Consider the following 24,223-nt stretch of genomic DNA (forward strand, 5'->3'; position numbering starts at 1 on the left):
CTTGGCAATATGCCCCTAGAGTCGGCAGAGCGCTGTGTTAATCCAAATTTGGTAACACCACCTACAGTCTCAAAATGCAGGTGTACGCCATGTTTACAGAATGCAGCCCACTCCTGCATTACCCCTAGCGCTGGCGCTAGAAATGCTGCCTCGTGCCAGCACAGGCACTCTAGCACCATTTTGCTAGAGTGCCTGCGCTATTGGGGTGAATTCTTTATGTGCAGGAAGGGACACCTTCCTGCACATAAAAAATCCCGAAAGGCAATTTGCTCGATCTATGTGTGCTACAGAATGCAATATATGAGGATAAATAAAACATTTCTCCTCGTATCACCTGTTTAAGAGCAGGCATTCCCTGGTGGTATCTTTGTCTCTGCCCCATACCGTGTAAATATGGGACAGTGTCAAAAAGCAATGGGTGTTGCGGTGGAAAGCCCAGTGCAACACTCATTGCACTCACCCTTCACGCTAAGCGCTGCATGAATAGGGGTATTATTTACAAGGCAGCATTAAGCCACAAACAGTCTTATAAATATGGCGAATGCGTTTACGCCACTGGAGTTTTGCAAAAGGTGACTCTCTGGTTGTGTTAGGGGCTTGTACATAAGCCCTCAGGTGTCTGGGATTACATCCTGCATTCAGACAACACCCTCCTCATTCTCACCACTCACCCTTCACTTTCATGTTCACCCCGCACTCAAAGCGATCATACTACACTCACATTGCTCACCATGCACTCACGCCATTCACCCTCCTCCTACCCTGCACTCACACGAGCATGCTGCTCACCCTCACATGTGGCACGCACATGACACTCGACTCACTTGACACTTTCACCGCTCACGCTATACTCACAGCGATCACACTGCACTCACACTGTTCCCCAGCACTCACACCATTCATCTTCCTCTTACCTGACCACAAAAATATCGACTACCAATACTTAAACAAGAAACTACACAAATATCGATATTTGTGTATTACTGTAATATTTGCTGCATTTCCAAAACACTTTCATTTCATACTGTTTTTCGTGTGTATATGTATAGCCCATATAACAAAGAAGAATTTTGCCTTTCTGTGAACTTATAAATTTGGCTCCTTCAGTCATTTTTCTTTTTTCTTTCTACAGTATATAAATGTTGCATAGAGATATATAGGGGCCCATTAGGATGTCGGGCGGATTGCCAGGCTGGCTGTCGCTACCGCCACCCCCACCCCTCCTGCGGGCCCCCAAAGTGAAGGAGAGGTTGTGGGTGCACCGCGCGGTGCCTGCCGCTTTGTGTATGCAAATGCATACATCCATTTATAGCATTGTGGCCGGCGGTGCAGAGAGCACCGCCCGCCACAATGTTATAAATGCATGATGCACCCGCCACTGTGGTGGGCACATCCTAATACTCCCCACGGGACCCCTGCCCTTATGGCATGCGGTCACGATTTCCGACAGGACCGCCCGTCATCCTAATGGGGCCCTTAGTATTGTTTTACATTCATCATTTGCATTTATAACATTTTCACTATATATTTACCTGTTTCTTAGTTTGTTTGGAGGGCTGTGCTGTGTGTTTGGATGCTTTACTTCTCTTTATTTTGTCGATGGTTCTGTTGGGAAAAGAAAATGAGATTTATTGTATATGTTTTGTTTTGTATTACTGGATTTCTTTCCATATGGACGTTTTCTTGCTAGTTTTTCTTTTAAAAGTTGTCTCTGTTATTTTAGTTTATATACTTACTTTTGTTTTAGAGTTTATAGAGTTGTAAAAGTTGGGCTTTTTTTCAGTAATTTTGATATATCTGCACGACATGGTAAGTAGGAAAGAAAATGTTTCAGATATTGTTGTTTAATTTTTTATTTTTAGTTTTTAGTGCTAAGTTTAGTAGCTATTATTAGGTAGTGGTACTTACTTTTGTTTTGTATATCCTTTTTTTGAATGTAGAAGCTTTCTCTTCTGGTGAAAATCTGGCAGAGTTTCCCCTTCTTCACGTTTTGTGGCGCAAAGTGCTATCTAATTGTCTCTTTTCTTTCTTTTTATAGTGTTTCTATAATGTGTTGGTTATTTTGATTGGTCTGCCTAATTATTTGGTGTTTTTTATTAGTTGCTTGAGAGTGTTTGAATTTTTGGGGGAGTTATGTGGTTTATATGGAAGACGCCAATTATTGTTTTTTTATTATCGTGGAGCTTTTTTTTCTATTTTTTCTAATTCTTTTACAGTGTGAGATGTATGTTTTATATGTTAATATGATGTGAATGTATTGTATTTTCGAAATGTTATTTTTTATACATTTTTTCATGTTTATTTATTCAGTGATTATAGTATGTTTAATTTTATATAATTATGGTGAGTTATGTTACTATTTACCATGTTTTTTGTGATATATTGTGCTTTTTATGATGTATAGAGAAGTCGATACATTTATTTTGCGATATATTAGTGGTCTATATTATTTTTTAGATATTTTTGCTTATGTCTTCATATGTGTTGAAAGTCGATATACATTGTTTGCGATATTTTTTTGGGTCGATAATGTTGTTGTTTTTTTTAGTTGTGATATTGTGGAGTCGATATTTGTGCTATAAATGGATGTATGCATTTGTTATGGTCGAGCTATAACACAGGAAACAACTGTAACAAATACAACAGAACATAACCACCCTCCCAACGTGACAGAAATAGAAATTAGACAAATGCTTGACTCACTAAAAGAAGCAAGTACTAGCACAGACCTACCTTCTGCAACTATCCTTAAAGAACTCTTAAAAGTTCTCCCCCAACATGCATCAAGCCAACTCCCTTCCATTGAATATCTAAAAAGGACAATAGATAGGCAAAAAAGAACAACTGCAGCTACTCCACCTGCCCCAAAAACCTTTGAGCAAGTCCAAATTCCCCCCTGAACTGAGAATAACTCATAATGATGAACCTTTCATCCTATATGACAATGCATCTAATGAAAAAAGAATTATAATGTTTGCTACAGCAGACAATATGGTGAAATTACACCAATGCGAAACTTGGATGATGGATGGTACATTCTCAGTATGCCCAAAACCTTTCTATCAAATATACACTATCCATGGACACTATCAGAACTGCAATATTCCTTTCATATATAACCTACTACCCAACAAACACCAAACAACCTATGTTGAGCTACTAAATAAAATAAAAGAACAAACAAATAATTACTTCCCCCAAAAAATGATGATTGATTTTGAGAAAGCAATTATAAATGCAATTCTAAAAACCTACCCTCACATAGCAATCCAAGGTTGCTACTACAACTTTAACCAATGTATATGGAAACATATACAAAAATCTGCCCTAAGCTCCCAGTACTGCAATGACAGCACTTTTGCATACCAGGTAAAAAAACTAATTGCACTAGTCTACGTTCCTGTTACAGACATAGCAGAACATTACAACCTACTAATAAACAACCCCTATTATAAATAAAATTAAACAAAACTAAGCCCTCTGCTAGATTACTTCGAAGACGCATGGGTATGAAGGCTACACAGATCAGGACACAGAAGGCAACCAAATTTCAAATTCCCTGGTGGAACGTCTACCTAAGTACCATAAATAAACAACGCTGTTGAAGGATGGCACAATGCTTTCCAAGCAAGTACAGGCAGAGGTACCCCCACACTGCATAAACTCCTCCAATCATTACAAAAGGAGTAAAGTTACCAAGAACTCCGAATGGAGCAATCTGTAACACTAATTGGCCCTAAGCTAACTAAACAATCAAAAGAAATGTATAATACCTTACAAGACCAGGTAACCCTATACCCAACTACCAAAGCCCTACAATATCTGTCTATGATAGCAAAAACAATTCTTTAAACATATCTATATACCTATACTGAGCAAATATTAAACATAAAATATATTTTTTAAATACCTGTTAGAAACTGTAACAAAATTGTCAAATATATTTAATAAATTCATTTAAATATATCTGAACATTTTCCTTATAATTTCTAACACATAACATACAATAATTAAACAAATAGAATACCAATCCCACCCAAAAAATACATGAAGAAACAAAAGAAATCCCTCCATAGTAGTAATCCATCCAAACCATACAAAGCAACCCATGAAAAAATGGCAACAAATCCAAAAACATTCTTCTCCAATACCATCCAGTCGAAAACCCTTAAAAACCCGAAAATAGTTATTAGGTCTTCCTTCCTAGATTTGTACCCGTTATCGATGATCTCTTTTTCTGGTGTTGCTGAGTTGATCACAGGTTCTTTTATCCGTTGTTCTGGCACATCTAGATGTTCTTTTTGTTGCTTCAGACTCCCGTTTAAACTTGGAGAATTATTTTGGTCTTGTTGAATTGTTCTCTGTACTCTTTGACCTGAATAATTTTGATCTCCATTTATTAAGATTTTGGACTCTACAAAAGTCAGAGATTTCTTTTTTTTAATTGGGTTACTTTGAATATCACTTATAAGGCTCTTAATCCCACATCCATTTCCTTTTTGGGCATGTGTTACTTTTTCATCTTGGTCTTTCTTACCCTTAATTTGTTTTGGGTTAGCTTGTCGATCTATATTGTCCGTTAACTTAGTTGTGTTGGTTGTATGTAGCTTCGTCTTTTGCTTGTGGCAAAAATAAATGTGGATAAATACAGAAAAATGCCCAAAAAATAAATATGGATAAATACAGACGGAAATGGCAAAAAAATAGATACCATAAAACCGGGAGCCCTATTTATAGTCTACCTGATATTTTTCCGATTTTGTAAATACATCATAGTGTTTTCCATTATTTTCCACAGTTTTTGTCGACTGAATCCCACGTACATCACTATTTTCTTTTCCTAGTCCCCCTTGACTTTGTTCTTCCTTTATCATTTCTGTAGATATTTCCAGTTTAGAATAAGCGTTTACTATATTTTCCTTCTTTGCCTTATTTCTTGCCTTGCAAATTGTTTTCCTTTGTCTCTTTGTTATTTCATAGAATAAATGATCTTCCTTATTAGTTTCTTTTTATACGGCTGGTTTAAGAAAACTTTGTCAGTTCCTTTTTTATTCTGCTGGTTTAAGAAGTCAAGCGGTGTTTCTTTACTATATAGCATGTTTGTCTCTTCATGTGTCTCTTGCGTAGTTTCTGTTATCAGTTCAATTACAACATTCGGGTCTATTCTATCACCCACTTGATTCAATTTTTTTCCTTCTACAGGAGCAGATGGATTTTTTTCCGAATATCCCATTTCGTTATTATGATCTTCAGGTTTATTACACAGAGAATAACACATCTCTTCTTTTTTGTTGTCATATTTTTTGTGTACTAAGGGTGTCATTATGATGGCGGATGGACCTCCGTCCGTCAGCCAACCCCGAGGAATAGGGACCATCCTCATGGGCAGCGGCGGTCCCTCCATACAAATTAGGATGTGACCGCCACCCTGGCGGTCACATCCCCTACATTTAACATTGCCGCGGATGCTGCTTCAAGCAGCACCCGCTGCAATGTTAAAAAATGCATGCATACCTTTCCGTATATATTTACAACAAGGGGTGGTGAGGGACAGAGTCTCTGAATTAAGCAGAAAGCTCTCACCCCGTCAAGAGATCAGGGCTAGATCCAACACCGTTTTTTAGCTCACTGCACCATCCCAGTTTCAGAACCTGGCTGTATGCAAATTAGTCTGTTCCTGTCCCAGTGCATGATGGGAACAGGGCAAACCAAACTACAAAAGCCAATTCTTACACTGGGAAGGAAACAAGCTCCCGGGGACCGGTTTCTGGCATTACAGCCGTCTTCGGCCCGGTTTGCTTGAATCCTGATGGTGCAATGAGCAAGGGTCTCACATCTGAGAATACCCTTCCACGCTTAGGGTGGACAAAAATATTTACAACAAGGGGTGGTGAGGGACAGAGTCTCTGAATTAAGCAGAAAGCTCTCACCCCGTCAAGAGATCAGGGCTAGATCCAACACCGTTTTTTAGCTCACTGCACCATCCCAGTTTCAGAACCTGGCTGTATGCAAATTAGTCTGTTCCTGTCCCAGTGCATGATGGGAACAGGGCAAACCAAACTACAAAAGCCAATTCTTACACTGGGAAGGAAACAAGCTCCCGGGGACCGGTTTCTGGCATTACAGCCGTCTTCGGCCCGGTTTGCTTGAATCCTGATGGTGCAATGAGCAAGGGTCTCACATCTGAGAATACCCTTCCACGCTTAGGGTGGACAAAAATATTTACAACAAGGGGTGGTGAGGGACAGAGTCTCTGAATTAAGCAGAAAGCTCTCACCCCGTCAAGAGATCAGGGCTAGATCCAACACCGTTTTTTAGCTCACTGCACCATCCCAGTTTCAGAACCTGGCTGTATGCAAATTAGTCTGTTCCTGTCCCAGTGCATGATGGGAACAGGGCAAACCAAACTACAAAAGCCAATTCTTACACTGGGAAGGAAACAAGCTCCCGGGGACCGGTTTCTGGCATTACAGCCGTCTTCGGCCCGGTTTGCTTGAATCCTGATGGTGCAATGAGCAAGGGTCTCACATCTGAGAATACCCTTCCACGCTTAGGGTGGACAAAAATATTTACAACAAGGGGTGGTGAGGGACAGAGTCTCTGAATTAAGCAGAAAGCTCTCACCCCGTCAAGAGATCAGGGCTAGATCCAACACCGTTTTTTAGCTCACTGCACCATCCCAGTTTCAGAACCTGGCTGTATGCAAATTAGTCTGTTCCTGTCCCAGTGCATGATGGGAACAGGGCAAACCAAACTACAAAAGCCAATTCTTACACTGGGAAGGAAACAAGCTCCCGGGGACCGGTTTCTGGCATTACAGCCGTCTTCGGCCCGGTTTGCTTGAATCCTGATGGTGCAATGAGCAAGGGTCTCACATCTGAGAATACCCTTCCACGCTTAGGGTGGACAAAAATATTTACAACAAGGGGTGGTGAGGGACAGAGTCTCTGAATTAAGCAGAAAGCTCTCACCCCGTCAAGAGATCAGGGCTAGATCCAACACCGTTTTTTAGCTCACTGCACCATCCCAGTTTCAGAACCTGGCTGTATGCAAATTAGTCTGTTCCTGTCCCAGTGCATGATGGGAACAGGGCAAACCAAACTACAAAAGCCAATTCTTACACTGGGAAGGAAACAAGCTCCCGGGGACCGGTTTCTGGCATTACAGCCGTCTTCGGCCCGGTTTGCTTGAATCCTGATGGTGCAATGAGCAAGGGTCTCACATCTGAGAATACCCTTCCACGCTTAGGGTGGACAAAAATATTTACAACAAGGGGTGGTGAGGGACAGAGTCTCTGAATTAAGCAGAAAGCTCTCACCCCGTCAAGAGATCAGGGCTAGATCCAACACCGTTTTTTAGCTCACTGCACCATCCCAGTTTCAGAACCTGGCTGTATGCAAATTAGTCTGTTCCTGTCCCAGTGCATGATGGGAACAGGGCAAACCAAACTACAAAAGCCAATTCTTACACTGGGAAGGAAACAAGCTCCCGGGGACCGGTTTCTGGCATTACAGCCGTCTTCGGCCCGGTTTGCTTGAATCCTGATGGTGCAATGAGCAAGGGTCTCACATCTGAGAATACCCTTCCACGCTTAGGGTGGACAAAAATATTTACAACAAGGGGTGGTGAGGGACAGAGTCTCTGAATTAAGCAGAAAGCTCTCACCCCGTCAAGAGATCAGGGCTAGATCCAACACCGTTTTTTAGCTCACTGCACCATCCCAGTTTCAGAACCTGGCTGTATGCAAATTAGTCTGTTCCTGTCCCAGTGCATGATGGGAACAGGGCAAACCAAACTACAAAAGCCAATTCTTACACTGGGAAGGAAACAAGCTCCCGGGGACCGGTTTCTGGCATTACAGCCGTCTTCGGCCCGGTTTGCTTGAATCCTGATGGTGCAATGAGCAAGGGTCTCACATCTGAGAATACCCTTCCACGCTTAGGGTGGACAAAAATATTTACAACAAGGGGTGGTGAGGGACAGAGTCTCTGAATTAAGCAGAAAGCTCTCACCCCGTCAAGAGATCAGGGCTAGATCCAACACCGTTTTTTAGCTCACTGCACCATCCCAGTTTCAGAACCTGGCTGTATGCAAATTAGTCTGTTCCTGTCCCAGTGCATGATGGGAACAGGGCAAACCAAACTACAAAAGCCAATTCTTACACTGGGAAGGAAACAAGCTCCCGGGGACCGGTTTCTGGCATTACAGCCGTCTTCGGCCCGGTTTGCTTGAATCCTGATGGTGCAATGAGCAAGGGTCTCACATCTGAGAATACCCTTCCACGCTTAGGGTGGACAAAAATATTTACAACAAGGGGTGGTGAGGGACAGAGTCTCTGAATTAAGCAGAAAGCTCTCACCCCGTCAAGAGATCAGGGCTAGATCCAACACCGTTTTTTAGCTCACTGCACCATCCCAGTTTCAGAACCTGGCTGTATGCAAATTAGTCTGTTCCTGTCCCAGTGCATGATGGGAACAGGGCAAACCAAACTACAAAAGCCAATTCTTACACTGGGAAGGAAACAAGCTCCCGGGGACCGGTTTCTGGCATTACAGCCGTCTTCGGCCCGGTTTGCTTGAATCCTGATGGTGCAATGAGCAAGGGTCTCACATCTGAGAATACCCTTCCACGCTTAGGGTGGACAAAAATATTTACAACAAGGGGTGGTGAGGGACAGAGTCTCTGAATTAAGCAGAAAGCTCTCACCCAGTCAAGAGATCAGGGCTAGATCCAACACCGTTTTTTAGCTCACTGCACTATCCCAGTTTCAGAACCTGGCTGTATGCAAATTAGTCTGTTCCTGTCCCAGTGCATGATGGGAACAGGGCAAACCAAACTACAAAAGCCAATTCTTACACTGGGAAGGAAACAAGCTCCCGGGGACCGGTTTCTGGCATTACAGCCGTCTTCGGCCCGGTTTGCTTGAATCCTGATGGTGCAATGAGCAAGGGTCTCACATCTGAGAATACCCTTCCACGCTTAGGGTGGACAAAAATATTTACAACAAGGGGTGGTGAGGGACAGAGTCTCTGAATTAAGCAGAAAGCTCTCACCCCGTCAAGAGATCAGGGCTAGATCCAACACCGTTTTTTAGCTCACTGCACCATCCCAGTTTCAGAACCTGGCTGTATGCAAATTAGTCTGTTCCTGTCCCAGTGCATGATGGGAACAGGGCAAACCAAACTACAAAAGCCAATTCTTACACTGGGAAGGAAACAAGCTCCCGGGGACCGGTTTCTGGCATTACAGCCGTCTTCGGCCCGGTTTGCTTGAATCCTGATGGTGCAATGAGCAAGGGTCTCACATCTGAGAATACCCTTCCACGCTTAGGGTGGACAAAAATATTTACAACAAGGGGTGGTGAGGGACAGAGTCTCTGAATTAAGCAGAAAGCTCTCACCCCGTCAAGAGATCAGGGCTAGATCCAACACCGTTTTTTAGCTCACTGCACCATCCCAGTTTCAGAACCTGGCTGTATGCAAATTAGTCTGTTCCTGTCCCAGTGCATGATGGGAACAGGGCAAACCAAACTACAAAAGCCAATTCTTACACTGGGAAGGAAACAAGCTCCCGGGGACCGGTTTCTGGCATTACAGCCGTCTTCGGCCCGGTTTGCTTGAATCCTGATGGTGCAATGAGCTAAGGGTGTCATTATGATGGCGGATGGACCTCCGTCCGTCAGCCAACCCCGAGGAATAGGGACCATCCCCATGGGCAGCGGCGGTCCCTCCATACAAATTAGGATGTGACCGCCACCCTGGCGGTCACATCCCCTACATTTAACATTGCCGCGGATGCTGCTTCAAGCAGCACCCGCTGCAATGTTAAAAAATGCATGCATACCTTTCCGTGCACGAAAAGGCAGGGGGTACCATAGGTACCCCCCATGTGCAACCCCCGCCCCCGCTTCACCCCTGGGGGCCCGCAACGGGCCCCCAAAGAAAAGACTGCATGCCTTTCCACGGCGGAAATGCCGCCGTGGAAAGGCATAGGACTGCAAACATCCTAATATGCCTGCCGGTGTCTGATAGACACCGCCAGCCATGTTAGAGCTTTCCCGCCGTGGTCGGAAGGTGACCGCGGCGGAAAAGCAGCGGACAGAAGCTAACCCCCCCAGCCATCCTAATCTGGCTGGGGGTCATTTGTGTGTCCGCCGCGGTGAATCCGCATACTCTGGGCTGGCGGTGGCTTCTGCCGGCCCGGAGTATGCAGATTCACCGCAATCGTAATGACCCCCTAAGTCTTTAACATCTTCTAATATGGTGTTTACTACATCCGGGATAGTTGGAAGTTTATTTCTGCTAGGTGCACATGTACATTCGAAATAGTTAGTCAACTTGCGGAAATGCAGTAATGTCTGGCCTGAGCGAATCTGTAGGGGCAGAGCGTTCCACAGTCTGGCCGCTGTAACTACGAAACGCCGGTCTCCCCAAGATACTGTCTTTACTCTTGGGACCTGTAACTGAAAGGCAGTCATTGAGCGAAGTTGCCTATTGGGACAGTAGAATGATAAATGATCTTTCAGAAACTGAGGGCCCAGTTGATATGCAGCTTTGAATGCTATACACAGAGCTTTAAATTTAACCCGATTCTTGACCGTTAACCAGTGGTACTTCCTGATGACATGGGTTATGGGTTTAAATTTGGAGGTCCCTGATAACAGTCTAGCGGCAGCATTTTGGACCGTTTGCAATTCATTGATCACCATACATTGTGCATTGGCAAACAGCCCATTACAATAATCCAAGGAGGACATCACCAAAGTGCTGACCAACGTTTTTCCTGCAGTTTCAGGAAGATAGAGAATCAATTTGTTAATCAGTTTGAGTTTATAAAAAGCCGTTGAGACTACTTGGTTAGTATGAGATAAAAAATTCAAACTGTCATCAAATATCACTTCTAAATTCCTGGCCCTATGTACCGGACTGGGTAAAGTACCCAGTGGTGAAGGCCACCATGAGTCGGACCATTGTGGGGAGGGCTTTCCGAAAATGATAACCTCCGTTTTTTCGGAGTTCAGTTTCAAGCAGTTGCTGGCCATCCAATTACTGATGGCCAGCATTCCTTCTTGAAAACATTCTGCCACCTTCTCTCCGTCATCAGATACTGCCAGCACCAACTGAGTGTCGTCCGCATAGGATGTAAGGCTCATCCCATAAGCTTTGATAACTCTTGCTCGGTCCGACACGTAGATATTAAAGAGTGTCTGACTGAGGGATGAGCCTTGCGGTACTCCACACGGTAGCGTCAGTTGTGTAGAGAGAAAGGGGCCTAATATCACCGCCTGAGTCCTATTCCGAAGAAAGGACAAGAGCAGATCTAATGCTCTATCATGTATGCCTATGGCCGAGACACGGTCGATCAGGGTGGAATGATCGACCACGTCGAATGCCGGTGAAAGGTCCAACAATACAAGCGGGCAGTACCTCCTTGATCTCCGATGATCCTAATATCTTCAATGGCTTTAATAAGTGCAGTTTCGGTGCCGTGTGACTTACGGAACCCAAACTGCGTATCATCCAGCAGATGATGCTCCTCTATAAATTCAGAGAGCTGCCGATTCATGATCTTCTCAGTGACTTTTAGAAATGGTAAACTAGCTATTGGCCTATAATTTTTAAGGTCTTCAGCATTTAAATGAGGTTTTTTTTAAAGAGGTTTGAGAAAGGTGTTTTTTAACTTATCCGGATAGGTCCCTGCCAAAAACATGGCATTACAAATCTGAGTGATGACTGGGGCAGTTAATTCAATAACCGAACCAAGGACTGAAGGGGGACAGGGATCAGAGGTAGATCCTGATTTTACAGTTTCCATTATTTCGATGATAAATTGCTCATTAACCTCCTTAAATTGCGTTAGGCAATAGTCTAGACGTCTAGGAGAGGTAGAGGGTATTTTAGTTTCAGCATTAGTCGAAAATTCTGAATAAATAGTGTTGACTTTTTCAAAAAGGTAGTCTGCTAGGGAATCACAAAGGGATTGTGATGGAGTAGGGGAAGTCTCTGAAGTGTGTCCTGTAGCTTCTTAACTACTTGAAACAATTGTTTGTTGGAGTTTTTTGCAGCTTCAATCTGAGAGATATAAAACTTTCTTTTTTCCTGAATAATCATCATCTTATATTTGGTCAGTTTTTCCTTATAGCATGTTTTTTTCTCTGGGCTATATGACTTGCGCCAGTGTTGCTCACGGTTCCTACATTTTTGTCTTTGTTCTCTAAGGGCAACAGTGAACCAGGGTGCAGAGGGTGACGACCGGTTCATGGAGATTCTCTTGTTAGGTACCAGCAGATTCATGGCATTGTTTAGCCAGTTAGAATACCTGTCGATAGCGACATTAGGGTCAGGGGGGATAATTGGACTGGTAGCAGTTAAATGTGCTGTCAGATGATCCTTGTTTATATCTTTCCAGACCTTAAATGTCCCGGATCTGTTTTCCAACACCTTTTTCGCGATAATGTTATTTGCTAGTATGTTAAATATGAGCGCATGATGGTCTGACCATATTAATGGCAGGATATCTTTTATGTAAACATGCTTTGAGTTGGTGAATATGCTGTCCAAGGTATGGCCTGCCTCGTGCGAGGCTGAAGTGACCAGCTGGGTAAAGCCCAACATCTCCATATCAGACAGAAGTGCCATAGTTTCATTATTGTTCGTATTTTCCAAATGGAAATTAAAATCCCCTAGGATAGTAAAGGAGTCTTCTATCGCTAGAGATTCCATCAGGATATTTAGGGTAGCAAGGAACTCTGTCCGTGATCCTGGGGGTCTATAAAGGAGTCATCCAGAGGGAACAAATCGATTACTCGCTCTGATTGCCCCTAAACCCGCACACCCGTAGCACACCCCCAATCGGTTGCCTCCACCGCCCCAGCCTGTGTGCTTGTTTTCACAGCGGATCCAGACCCGTCACAAAGATATATTTTTTTGCCGATGCCTACTCCAACACCAATGCCGCTATCACCGAGCCGCCCAACACCAAACCCAAGGGCAGCACAGCACGGTGCAAGTTATAGCAACGTAGTATTCAACTGGCAAATGACACGCCACCAGGCCGCTGCAAGAATATAGAGCACCTGCCGTCGGGGTCTAACAGTGGAGGTCCTTAGAGGGCCTTAGGTGGCATGCAGTTGATTGGGCTAACACACTCCAAAAATTCAATTAGTCTCTGCTCCCACTCCTGCTCTCCACGCGCATTAACCTCCTAAAGTTCTTCCAATTCTTCCAGTTCCAGTTCCAGTTCCAAACTACTCCAACCGTTTCCCTGTACCACAGCGTTCATTCAATGGGTATGAGACTGACGTTTAATCCCACTATGCAGGTATAAACCTTTTTAACTGAGTGTCCCCCCGCACAGCTCCAAAATCACCAGAGTCAGTTCTTCTATACAGGGCTTACGGGGGTATACTGGTCTTCTGTGCAGACATTTCTCCTCTTTGTCCCGTAAAAAACCTGTAAGAACTCCCCCCCCCCACAGCACCAGAGACTGGTCACTCACCTCTACTTGGATGAGAACAATGGGGCTTTTTTTTTGTATTGTTTTACTGTCCTCCATCCTATGCCACCGTCTTCTGCTTCCTGCTTCCTACCGCTGCTTGTAGCTGTGGTGGTATAAGTGTGGGAGACAGGAGCAAAAGGTAAGAGGCCGACCTGGTTCGATATTCTGCTGCTACCCCGCTACCACCCTCAGCCTTTAGGTGGTTCCTGCAGCGCAGGTCAGGCCCCACATCAGCCAGCTGGTCTGACTCTTCGCTGGCGGTTAACTGCTCAGTGCATACCTTTCCGTGCACGAAAAGGCAATTTTTTAAATACCTGTTAGAAACTGTAACAAAATTGTCAAATATATTTAATAAATTCATTTAAATATATCTGAACATTTTCCTTATAATTTCTAACACATAACATAAAATAATTAAACAAATAGAATACCAATCCCACCCAAAAAATACATGAAGAAACAAAAGAAATCCCTCCATAGTAGTAATCCATCCAAACCATACAAAGCAACCCATGAAAAAATGGCAACAAATCCAAAAACATTCTTCTCCAATACCATCCAGTCGAAAACCCTTAAAAACCCGAAAATAGTTATTAGGTCTTCCTTCCTAGATTTGTACCCGTTATCGATGATCTCTTTTTCTGGTGTTGCTGAGTTGATCACAGGTTCTTTTATCCGTTGTTCTGGCACATCTAGATGTTCTTTTTGTTGCTTCAGACTCCCGTTTAAACTTGGAGAATTATTTTGGTCTTGTTGAATTGTTCTCTGTACTCTTTGACCTGAATAATTTTGATCTCCATTTATTAAGATTTTGGACTCTACAAAAGTCAGAGATTTCTTTTTTTTAATCGGGTTACTTTGAATATCACTTATAAGGCTCGTAATCACACATCCATTTCCTTTTTGGGCATGTGTTACTTTTTCATCTTGGTCTTTCTTACCCTTAATTTGTTTTGGGTTAGCTTGTCGATCTATATTGTCCGTTAACTTAGTTGTGTTGGTTGTATGTAGCTTCGTCTTTTGCTTGTGGCAAAAATAAATGTGGATAAATACAGAAAAATGCCCAAAAAATAAATATGGATAAATACAGACGGAAATGGCAAAAAAATAGATACCATAAAACCGGGAGCCCTATTTATAGTCTACCTGATATTTTTCCGATTTTGTAAATACATCATAGTGTTTTCCATTATTTTCCACTGTTTTTGTCGACTGAATCCCACGTACATCACTATTTTCTTTTCCTAGTCCCCCTTGACTTTGTTCTTCCTTTATCATTTCTGTAGATATTTCCAGTTTAGAATAAGCGTTTACTATATTTTCCTTCTTTGCCTTATTTCTTGCCTTGCAAATTGTTTTCCTTTGTCTCTTTGTTATTTCATAGAATAAATGATCTTCCTTATTAGTTTCTTTTTATACGGCTGGTTTAAGAAAACTTTGTCAGTTCCTTTTTTATTCTGCTGGTTTAAGAAGTCAAGCGGTGTTTCTTTACTATATAGCATGTTTGTCTCTTCATGTGTCTCTTGCGTAGTTTCTGTTATCAGTTCAATTACAACATTCGGGTCTATTCTATCACCCACTTGATTCAATTTTTTTCCTTCTACAGGAGCAGATGGATTTTTTTCCGAATATCCCATTTCGTTATTATGATCTTCAGGTTTATTACACAGAGAATAACACATCTCTTCTTTTTTGTTGTCATATTTTTTGTGTACTAAGGGTGTCATTATGATGGCGGATGGACCTCCGTCCGTCAGCCAACCCCGAGGAATAGGGACCATCCCCATGGGCAGCGGTGGTCCCTCCATACAAATTAGGATGTGACCGCCACCCTGGCGGTCACATCCCCTACATTTAACATTGCCGCGGATGCTGCTTCAAGCAGCACCCGCTGCAATGTTAAAAAATGCATGCATACCTTTCCGTGCACGAAAAGGCAGGGGGTACCATAGGTACCCCCCATGTGCAACCCCCGCCCCCGCTTCACCCCTGGGGGCCCGCAACGGGCCCCCAAAGAAAAGACTGCATGCCTTTCCACGGCGGAAATGCCGCCGTGGAAAGGCATAGGACTGCAAACATCCTAATATGCCTGCCGGTGTCTGATAGACACCGCCAGCCATGTTAGAGCTTTCCCGCCGTGGTCGGAAGGTGACCGCGGCGGAAAAGCAGCGGACAGAAGCTAACCCCCCCAGCCATCCTAATCTGGCTGGGGGTCATTTGTGTGTCCGCCGCGGTGAATCCGCATACTCTGGGCTGGCGGTGGCTTCTGCCGGCCCGGAGTATGCAGATTCACTGCAATCGTAATGACCCCCTAAGTCTTTAACATCTTCTAATATGGTGTTTACTACATCCGGGATAGTTGGAAGTTTATTTCTGCTAGGTGCACATGTACATTCGAAATAGTTAGTCAACTTGCGGAAATGCAGTAATGTCTGGCCTGAGCGAATCTGTAGGGGCAGAGCGTTCCACAGTCTGGCCGCTGTAACTACGAAACGCCGGTCTCCCCAAGATACTGTCTTTACTCTTGGGACCTGTAACTGAAAGGCAGTCATTGAGCGAAGTTGCCTATTGGGACAGTAGAATGATAAATGATCTTTCAGAAACTGAGGGCCCAGTTGATATGCAGCTTTGAATGCTATACACAGAGCTTTAAATTTAACCCGATTCTTGACCGTTAACCAGTGGTACTTCCTGATGACATGGGTTATGGGTTTAAATTTGGAGGTCCCTGATAACAGTCTAGCGGCAGCATTTTGGACCGTTTGCAATTCATTGATCACCATACATTGTGCATTGGCAAACAGCCCATTACAATAATCCAAGGAGGACATCACCAAAGTGCTGACCAACGTTTTTCCTGCAGTTTCAGGAAGATAGAGAATCAATTTGTTAATCAGTTTGAGTTTATAAAAAGCCGCTGAGACTACTTGGTTAGTATGAGATAAAAAATTCAAACTGTCATCAAATATCACTTCTAAATTCCTGGCCCTATGTACCGGACTGGGTAAAGTACCCAGTGGTGAAGGCCACCATGAGTCGGACCATTGTGGGGAGGGCTTTCCGAAAATGATAACCTCCGTTTTTTCGGAGTTCAGTTTCAAGCAGTTGCTGGCCATCCAATTACTGATGGCCAGCATTCCTTCTTGAAAACATTCTGCCACCTTCTCTCCGTCATCAGATACTGCCAGCACCAACTGAGTGTCGTCCGCATAGGATGTAAGGCTCATCCCATAAGCTTTGATAACTCTTGCTCGGTCCGACACGTAGATATTAAAGAGTGTCGGACTGAGGGATGAGCCTTGCGGTACTCCACACGGTAGCGTCAGTTGTGTAGAGAGAAAGGGGCCTAATATCACCGCCTGAGTCCTATTCCGAAGAAAGGACAAGAGCAGATCTAATGCTCTATCATGTATGCCTATGGCCGAGACACGGTCGATCAGGGTGGAATGATCGACCACGTCGAATGCCGGTGAAAGGTCCAACAATACAAGCGGGCAGTACCTCCTTGATCTCCGATGATCCTAATATCTTCAATGGCTTTAATAAGTGCAGTTTCGGTGCCGTGTGACTTACGGAACCCAAACTGCGTATCATCCAGCAGATGATGCTCCTCTATAAATTCAGAGAGCTGCCGATTCATGATCTTCTCAGTGACTTTTAGAAATGGTAAACTAGCTATTGGCCTATAATTTTTCAGGTCTTCAGCATTTAAATGAGGTTTTTTTTAAAGAGGTTTGAGAAAGGTGTTTTTTAACTTATCCGGATAGGTCCCTGCCAAAAACATGGCATTACAAATCTGAGTGATGACTGGGGCAGTTAATTCAATAACCGAACCAAGGACTGAAGGGGGACAGGGATCAGAGGTAGATCCTGATTTTACAGTTTCCATTATTTCGATGATAAATTGCTCATTAACCTCCTTAAATTGCGTTAGGCAATAGTCTAGACGTCTAGGAGAGGTAGAGGGTATTTTAGTTTCAGCATTAGTCGAAAATTCTGAATAAATAGTGTTGACTTTTTCAAAAAGGTAGTCTGCTAGGGAATCACAAAGGGATTGTGATGGAGTAGGGGAAGTCTCTGAAGTGTGTCCTGTAGCTTCTTAACTACTTGAAACAATTGTTTGTTGGAGTTTTTTGCAGCTTCAATCTGAGAGATATAAAACTTTCTTTTTTCCTGAATAATCATCATCTTATATTTGGTCAGTTTTTCCTTATAGCATGTTTTTTTCTCTGGGCTATATGACTTGCGCCAGTGTTGCTCACGGTTCCTACATTTTTGTCTTTGTTCTCTAAGGGCAACAGTGAACCAGGGTGCAGAGGGAGACGACCGGTTCATGGAGATTCTCTTGTTAGGTACCAGCAGATTCATGGCATTGTTTAGCCAGTTAGAATACCTGTCGATAGCGACATTAGGGTCAGGGGGGATAATTGGACTGGTAGCAGTTAAATGTGCTGTCAGATGATCCTTGTTTATATCTTTCCAGACCTTAAATGTCCCGGATCTGTTTTCCAACACCTTTTTCGCGATAATGTTATTTGCTAGTATGTTAAATATGATCGCATGATGGTCTGACCATATCAATGGCAGGATATCTTTTATGTAAACATGCTTTGAGTTGGTGAATATGCTGTCCAAGGTATGGCCTGCCTCGTGCGAGGCTGAAGTGACCAGCTGGGTAAAGCCCAACATCTCCATATCAGACAGAAGTGCCATAGTTTCATTATTGTTCGTATTTTCCAAATGGAAATTAAAATCCCCTAGGATAGTAAAGGAGTCTTCTATCGCTAGAGATTCCATCAGGATATTTAGGGTAGCAAGGAACTCTGTCCGTGATCCTGGGGGTCTATAAAGGAGTCATCCAGAGGGAACAAATCGATTACTCGCTCTGATTGCCCCTAAACCCGCACACCCGTAGCACACCCCCAATCGGTTGCCTCCACCGCCCCAGCCTGTGTGCTTGTTTTCACAGCGGATCCAGACCCGTCACAAAGATATATTTTTTTGCCGATGCCTACTCCAACACCAATGCCGCTATCACCGAGCCGCCCAACACCAAACCCAAGGGCAGCACAGCACGGTGCAAGTTATAGCAACGTAGTATTCAACTGGCAAATGACACGCCACCAGGCCGCTGCAAGAATATAGAGCACCTGCCGTCGGGGTCTAACAGTGGAGGTCCTTAGAGGGCCTTAGGTGGCATGCAGTTGATTGGGCTAACACACTCCAAAAATTCAATTAGTCTCTGCTCCCACTCCTGCTCTCCACGCGCATTAACCTCCTAAAGTTCTTCCAATTCTTCCAGTTCCAGTTCCAGTTCCAAACTACTCCAACCGTTTCCCTGTACCACAGCGTTCATTCAATGGGTATGAGACTGACGTTTAATCCCACTATGCAGGTATAAACCTTTTTAACTGAGTGTCCCCCCCGCACAGCTCCAAAATCACCAGAGTCAGTTCTTCTATACAGGGCTTACGGGGGTATACTGGTCTTCTGTGCAGACATTTCTCCTCTTTGTCCCGTAAAAAACCTGTAAGAACTCCCCCCCCCACAGCACCAGAGACTGGTCACTCACCTCTAATTGGATGAGAACAATGGGGCTTTTTTTTTGTATTGTTTTACTGTCCTCCATCCTATGCCACCGTCTTCTGCTTCCTGCTTCCTACCGCTGCTTGTAGATGTGGTGGTATAAGTGTGGGAGACAGGAGCAAAAGGTAAGAGGCAGACCTGGTTCGATATTCTGCTGCTACCCCGCTACCACCCTCAGCCTTTAGGTGGTTCCTGCAGCGCAGGTCAGGCCCCACATCAGCCAGCTGGTCTGACTCTTCGCTGGCGGTTAACTGCTCAGTGCTTCAGTGCACCAGTGCTTCCGCTTCTCTGCTACTCCACCTCCGTGTTACCCGTGTTACCCGTATCCCGTGGAGAATGGTGGCTCAATGGTTAGAGCAGCAGACCCTGATGCAGAGGTCTAGCCTGGGACCAGGGTTCAATTCCCGCCTCGGCGTGTCTTGGGCTCAATTTCCACAGACCTGATAATTCTCGCCTCGGTGCCTATTCTAATCATGGGTCCCACTCTGCAACTCTGGGCAATAGCTTGCTTAATCTCCACAACGGCCCCAACAACGCTAGGATGCCTGGGTTCACCTTGGGGGTGCCCAGGAGTGGGCACTTCACAGGGAAAAGCCAGGAAGGGTTCCACTGTGGTATGCGTACAAGCGCCTGAGATACCCCTACGGGGGTCGATTCGGTGCGCTATACAAATACTACTATATTTACATTTACATTTACATCTCCAGCTCCAGCTCCAGCTCCAGCTCCAGCGGTGGTGGCGTCGAGTGCGTCTCCTCGGGTGCGTTTCCTCGCACCCCCTCAACGCAGAGCTCTAAGGTTGCACCGGGTACGGGGTGCACTTTTCACCGCTTTCAACGTTTGCTGTCTTGCTTGCGGCTCAGCTACGGCTCAGCTATGGCCTCGATTGCTTGTTTGTCTCGTGTCTCTCGCCGCGTCTCTCACCGCGTCTCACCCGCGTCTCTCACCCGGAACCGGGAATCTTTGCACGAGCAGACTCAGCCCGCTTTCTGTACACGGGCATAACATAGGTCAAAATTGAACATTTTTAATTATTTTTAATAAATATTTACTAAATATTTACTAAAACATATTTTATTTGTATTTTAAAATCACATTTCCAAAATGAAAACTTCTAAATAATTATTTTTTTCAAAAAACATTAATAATTAAATTTCAAATTAAAAAAATACAAACCCTAAACACCTAAAAACATAAATAACACACCAAAAACCAAAACAAATTTCAAATTTTTGAAAAATGTAAATTTGAATTTTAAATAAAAAATTACATAATTTAACACACTACCCACCCATTTTCTCCTAAAATGCACATCCCACTACTATAATTAATTATACATTTTATTAAAAAAATTTAAAAAATATATTTAAACAAATTAAAATAAAATAAAAATAAAAATTAAAAAAATTTAAAACACTCCCCACCCTATTGCCCTAAAAAGCCACATCCTGCTCCAAAAATGTATTATACATTTTTTACAATAATTTAAAAAAAATTAAAAAATGTAAATTAAAAAATAAATAAATTCCAAATTCACAATATTGAAACACTCCCCACCCTATTCCCCTAAAAACCCACATCCCACTACTAAAATGTATTAAACATTTTTTTAAATAATACATTTTTTTTTAATTTTTAAAAATTAAAAAAAATCCAAATTCACATTGTTAAAATACTCCACACTCTATTCCCCTAAAAAACTACAATCCACCCTTAAAACATAAAATTTATAAAAAAAATAAAAAATATAACAAATTAAAATATATATGTTTTAAACACTCCCCACCCTATTCCCCTAAAAACCCAAATCTCGCTCCTAAAATGTATTATACAATTTTTAAAAATTATTAAAATATTTATAAAAATTTAAATTAAAAAAATATATTTAATTTTATAAAGTAACAAACTATGGGGCCTATTAGGATGGCGGACGGACCCCCGAGGTGGAGGTACCATCCGCAGGGGCAGCGCCGTTCCCTCCCTCGAAATTAGGATGTGACCGCCACCCTGGCGGTCACATCCCGTATACTTAACATTGCGGCCGGTGCTGCTTGAAGCAGCACCCGCCACGAGGTTAAATATGCATGTTTTCCTTTTGCATGCACAAAGCGGCAGGCACCGCTGCTGGAGAAGTGTGGCTCACCGGTTAGAGGAGGCAGACCCGGACGCAGAGGTCAGACCTGGGACCAGGGTTCAATCCCCGACGCGGCAGGGTCTTGAGCTCAAAATGTCCACGGACTTGATAATTCTCGCCTCGGTGCCTACTTGAATCATGGGTTCCCACTCTGCAACTCTGGGCAATAGCTTGCTTAATCTCCACTACGGCCCCACTGCGATGGGATGCCTGGCTTTCACCTTGGAGATGCCCAGTAGGGGTTATCTCGTAGGGAAAAGCCAGGACGGGTTCCCAAAGCAAGCACCTTGAGACCTTACGGTGAAAGGCGCTATATAAGAATGTATGATTTTATTCTGCCACTTTCTGCATGCAAAGACAGGGAGGTACCATAGATACCCCCCATGTGCACCCCCCCAACCTCCCTTCACCCGGGGGGCCCACAACGGGCCCCCAAAGAAAAGACCATATGCCTTTTCGTGGCGGCATTGCCGCCGCGGAAAGGCATGTCCCAAAGCAAATCCTAATATGGCTGGTGGTGTCTGATACACACCGCCACCATATTGGAGCTTTTCCGCCGCGGTCGGAAGGTGACCGCGGCGGAAAAGCTCCAATATGGTCCCGTTCGCCGATGACCCCCCAGCCATCCAAATGTGATGATGGGTCTTTAAAGGCACCGCAGCAGTGCTTCTGCAGGAATCACTGCAATCCTAATCGGCCCCATCATTTTTTTTTTTTTTTACAAACACCTAACTTTTTCAACAATATTAACAGTTAATATTTCAAACAACGATATTCTAACACTCTATATTTTTGCTTTCGATATTCTAACACTCTATATTTTAACTTTTGATATTTTAACTAACAAATAATAACGATATTTTAAACAATCAAAATTAACTACTCAATATTTCTAACTTTGATATATATATTTTTTTTAAATCGGTAAAACATACCTCGATATTACTTACCTCGATATTACTGCCATCTCGATATTACTCATTCGATATTCTGTCCAGTCGATAAAAATAACTCGATATTTAGACTTCACACCCACTCGCACCACTCACCATGCACTCTTTTCCCCCTGCCCTTACACTAGCACACTACTCACCCTTTTCTCACATATTTCACTCACCTGTCAATCCCACTGCTCACTCTGCAATCTCACTCAAACATGCACATCACTCACAGTGCATTAATTCCTTCTACCCTGCATTCTCACCCGCACCAAAACTCAAATGTCTCATCACTCACCCGGCAGTCAATCCCTCTCAACCCTATTCTCACACTGTCACATCGCTCACTGTGCACTCACAGAAGGACTCCTGTGACTCCCACAGCTCACCCTTCACTCACATTTGCACAGCACAAACAAGCACCACACATACAAGCACAGCACTCAGCCTGGACTTCCTCCTCTCATCCTGCACTCACACGGACAAACCTCTCAGCCTGCATTCATACATTTTCCAATCCTGTAACTGTTTGAACCACACATGACACCAAATATTAGACCCGTACTATTTTAAGGAAGTGTACTTTTAATTCACATCCTACTTGTAACAAACATTGATAAGGGAATATATTAATATGTTTGAATAGAGAATATGGGGGTCATTAGGATGATGGGCGGACTTTGTCCGGCCGCCATCCTGTCGGTATGCGGGACCGCCCGCCATAAGGGCGGGGGTCCCGTGGGGGGTATTAGGATGTACCCGCCACAGTGGCGGGCACATCCTGTATTTTTAGCATTGTGGCGGGTGGTGCTCTCTGCACCGCCCGCCACAATGCTAAAAATGCATTGCAGCATTTGCATTTACAAAGCGGCAGGCACCGCGCGGTGCCTGCCGCTTTGTAAATGCTAATGAAGGGGGGTACCACAGGTACCCCCGTGTGCACCTCCACCTCTCCTTCACTCTGGGGGCCCGCAGGGGGCCCCCAGAGTGAAGACCGCATGCCTTTCCGTGGCGGCATCGCCGCCCCGGAAAGGCACCTGTAAACAACCATCATAATATGGCTGGCGGTGTCTAATAGACACTGCCACCATATTATTCCTTTTCCTCCCCGGCAGCAAGGCGACCGGGTGGGAAAGAGGCGGACGGTCTTTCCATCCGCCGAGGTCCCCCCCATCATACTAATATGGCTGGGGAAAACGAGTATGGATGTCGGGCGGATTGCCCACGCCAGGCTGGCGGTGGCTCCTGCCAGCCTGGCGGGGGCAATCCGCCCGACATCCTAATGAGCCCCTATGTTTTTGTTAATTTTATTTACTTATTTTTGACATTTATAAGGCGCTTTGCAACCCTGCGGGCATCCTGGTGCTGAAAAGATGGCAAGTAGTCAGAGGGTAGGCTGTCAAGGAATTATGAAAGGCAAGCGGCAAGAAAGACGGTATTTGTTACTAAAAAACAGAATTCTCAAACCTTTGGAAAGAGCCAGGTCTTAACTCTTTTTTGAAACAACATCAGACTCTGACTGCTCCTGATTTCCAAGGGAAGACGATTCCAGAGGCGGGCAGCTGCCACACTGAAAAGCTTTCCCCCCCAGAGTAACCTTCTTTGTCCTAGGGATTCTAGCCAGACTGGCAGAGGAGGAGCAGAGAGTACGAGTCGGTTCATACCATTGGAACCTATCCTGGATCAGCTTGGGACCTTGCCCATGGAGTGCCCTGAACACTATACAGAGAAATTTAAACAAGATCCTCTGAGCGACTGGCAGTCAATGTAGCTCTGCCAGTGCTTGAGTTGTCGAGGAGCGACGTGCTCGACCTAGCGCTAGCTTAGGTGCTGTTGCCTGGATACTCTGGATCCTAGCGATCAGGTATCCAGGGATTTCAGAAGCAGAGCATTACAGTAGTCCAGGCGGCTCAATATAATACTCCTTACTACCGTAGTTCGTGCCTGTGCTGGCCATAGTGTTAGCACTTTCCGGAGTCCTCAGATAAGAGTGTAACAGCCTCCCACCAGCTTGTTAACGTGAGACTCCAGATTAATTTCTCATTAAAGCTAACCTCCAGATTTCGTA

Source organism: Lissotriton vulgaris, chromosome 8, assembly GCF_964263255.1.
Source record: "Lissotriton vulgaris chromosome 8, aLisVul1.2, whole genome shotgun sequence".
In the NCBI taxonomy this organism is placed as follows: domain Eukaryota; kingdom Metazoa; phylum Chordata; class Amphibia; order Caudata; family Salamandridae; genus Lissotriton; species Lissotriton vulgaris.